The sequence below is a fragment of the Tachyglossus aculeatus genome, chromosome 14 (assembly GCF_015852505.1).
Source record: "Tachyglossus aculeatus isolate mTacAcu1 chromosome 14, mTacAcu1.pri, whole genome shotgun sequence".
Lineage (NCBI taxonomy): Eukaryota > Metazoa > Chordata > Mammalia > Monotremata > Tachyglossidae > Tachyglossus > Tachyglossus aculeatus.
In genome coordinates, this window is record NC_052079.1 from 16,691,840 (window position 1) to 16,695,107 (window position 3,268).

Genomic DNA, 3,268 nt, shown 5'->3' on the forward strand with positions numbered 1-3,268 from the left:
CAGTAAACAAAAAATGAATTCTCCCTGCAACACACAGAAATATACACAGACGCATATGGAGAGTCTTTGATTTAAGCTGCCTTGAGTTAAGATAAATGATTCACAAAACCTTTGTAAATTTACACCGTTTCACCTTTACAGCATATCATTTCCAACTTTGCATCACTAGCCTCATTTATGGCGGTTGCTCCAGAAGTGGGGGAGAGTGTCAGAGGGGGCATGCCGGGGAATCAATTTTAAAAGCTGGGATGGAGAGAGAATAAAGGAAAATGGTTTAAACGTGGCTGGGCTGTGTGGGCGTGGTAATAATATGATAATTATTATTGTATTTGTTAAGTGCTTACTAGGTGCTGTTCTAAGAACAGCACAGGGGTAGATAGATACAAGGTGATTGAGTTGGGCACAGTCCCTGTTCCACATGGGGCTCACAGTCTTAATCCCATTTTACAGATGATGTAACTGAGGCCCAGAGAAGTGAAGTGACTTGCCCAAAGTCACACAGAAGGCAAGTGGTGGAGCAGAATTAGAACCCAGGTCTTTCTGACTCACAAGCCCGTGCTCTGTCCACTAAGCCATAAACAGGGCTCTCACCATGGAAGGGCTATCACATCCATTTCCCTTTCGATGAATTAAAAGTTGGCTACCCTGTCGTGCAACATCTCTAATTCAATATAAATGCACAAATCTAACAGTTCTATTACTTGCCTGCTATGGACTGAGAATGGAATCCTAGGTCATTTTAGTAAAAATTGGGTCTTGTAGTGAGGTTCAGGAACCGATTCCCCCCATTTATAACATTCTCCCCTTTCCGGTGCTATTTGCATCCCCTTCCTGGACTCCCTTTCAAGCATTTAGTAACTCCCTTTCGAGCGTTTAGTACAGGGCTCCGCATACAAAAGGCGCTCAATAGATACCATTGATTGACTGAACCTCCCTACTGAGAAGCAGTGTGGCTTAGTGGATAGAGCTTGGGAGTCAGAAAAACTGGGTTCTAATCCCCTCTCCACCACATGTCTGCTGTGTGAACTTGGGCAAGCCACTTCACTTCTCTGGGCCTCAGTTACCTCATCTGAACAATGGTGATTAAGAATGCGAACCCCAAGTGGGACGGGGGCTGTGTCCTACCTGATTACCTTATATCTACCCTAATGCTTAGAACAGTGCTTGCATAGTAAGCACTTAATAAGTACCATTATTATTATTATTATTATCATTACTGTACTGGCTTGCCTGCTTTGCCCGGCCCATCTCAGTTTGTGGCCTGACCTCTTGTCTTCTTCATTATTTTGCTCCAGTTGAATTGACCCTATTTCACATCAGGTTGTGGTCGTTGGACAGCCTCTCTTGCTTCTAAAGGCAATATCTTTGCTAGCCAAGCTCCACCATGAAACCAGGGTAAATCCCTCTCTGGATTTTTTAAAAATTGAATTTGTTAAGTGCTTACTACATTCCAGGCAATATACTAGGTGCTGGGGCAGATCTGAACTAACTAGGTTGGACACAGTCTTAATCTCCATTTTGTCTTGTATTATGCTGTTGTCTCCAACCCATGGACACATCTCTCTCAGAACACCCCACCTCCACCTGCAATCGTTCTGATAGTGTATCCATAAGAGTTTTCTTGGTAAAAATATGGAAGTGGTTTACCATTGCCTTCTTCCACACAGTAAACCTGAGTCTCCACCTTCGACTCTCTCCCATACTGCTGCTGCCCAGCACAGGTGAGTTTTGGCTTGTGGCAGATTGCCTTCCGCTTGCTAGCCACTGCCCAAGCTAGGAATGGAATGAGTATGTCTCTGCTTGACTCTCCCTCCCATAGCAGAGACTGGTAGAGTACTGGAAACTCTCAAGGTGCGATGCTGAGAGGGGAAATCCCCATTTTACAGAGGGTACAGGGAAGTTAAGTGACTAGCCAGCACTTAGAACAGTGCTTAGCACATAGTAAGCACTTAATAAATGCCATCATTATTATAGCCCAAGATCACATGGCAGATAGTCAATCAATCAATTTACTGAGCACTCACCACATGCAGAGCATGGTACTAAATGCTGGGGAGAATACAACTGAATTATATTTACTACTCTATTTTATTTTGTTAATATGTGTTGTTTTGTTGTCTGTCTCCCCCTTCTAGACTGTGAGCCCGCTATTGGGTAGGGACCGTCTCCATATGTTACCAACTTGCACTTCTCAAGCGCTTAGTACAGTGCTCTGCACACAGTGAGCGCTCACTAAATACGATTGAATGAATCGTATTTATTGAACCGTATTTATTGATATCGTATTATCAGTGAACGAATGAATGACTTAGAAGACAAGTTCCCTGCCCACAGCAAGCTTACAGTCAACGGTGGAGTTGGGATTAGAACCCCAGTCCTTCTGACTCCCAAGCCTGTGCTTTATCCTCTAGGGCATGTTGGATCTTTCAGGTCAAATTACTGTTGGCAGGACCCAGTTGGAGACTAGAATTGGCGTTTCCTGCACGGCAGTTGTTTGTGTTCGTTGATGAATGGGCTTATTCCATTCCAGGAAAATCACCTACTGTTCCCTTTCATATCCATCACCAGGTCTGTGTCTGTTGTCAAGATGTGCGTGTTCCACTTCCAGAGCTTCTGCCTGCTTCTGTGTGTTTCAAGTAAGTCACTTCATGTCTCTGAGCTAAGGCCTGCTTAAGGAATTCAATCTAAAGAGCATCCCTTAAGCATTCTTTTTCTCTCAAAATATTAAACATCAGTTTTCAAGAAACTTATGGGGCAGTCTTTTTCGGTTTCCACGATTGCAGTATTAACTCTGTTGGGCAGCAGATTTCAGGCCGTATGTTGTGAATTATGGTTTTAATTAAGATAGAAACGTGTGTACATCCGTTGCATGGAAGTATGTGCTTAAATCTGTTTTAAAGAAACTGAGTGGCTGGATTTTTTTCCCCCCAATTCCCAATCTGGCTCTGGCGCTCATTCAAGAGAAGCCACTACAATGAAATACTTTCTGACACTCTGTGAAAATAACAGGCCTTGGTGTGTGGGCTTTTATTTATGTCCACGTTTTTGAATGGCTCCCATAAATGCAATCTGGTTTTTTTTTCCCAAGTAGAAATATTTCAAATGAAAGATAGATGTATGTCATTTTAAACTTAAAAATAGCCTAGGCATAACGATCCCAGCATGTGGAGTGTTTTTATTGCACAAGATCTCGTGCGAATTTCTTGTTGACTTTATACTCTACTATTATAGAGACTGTAAGCTCGTTTGGGGCAGGGAACATGCCTGC

At 43.0% G+C, this 3,268-nt stretch overlaps 1 non-coding gene across 1 annotated transcript; it reads right to left on the reverse strand.

Moving 5' to 3' along the window:
* Positions 1-1,731: 1,731 nt before the first annotated feature.
* LOC119937366 lies at positions 1,732-1,869 on the reverse strand. Its single transcript, XR_005454042.1, has one exon. It is a non-coding gene; the product is annotated as a small nucleolar RNA SNORA7 (small nucleolar RNA).
* Positions 1,870-3,268: the final 1,399 nt, after the last annotated feature.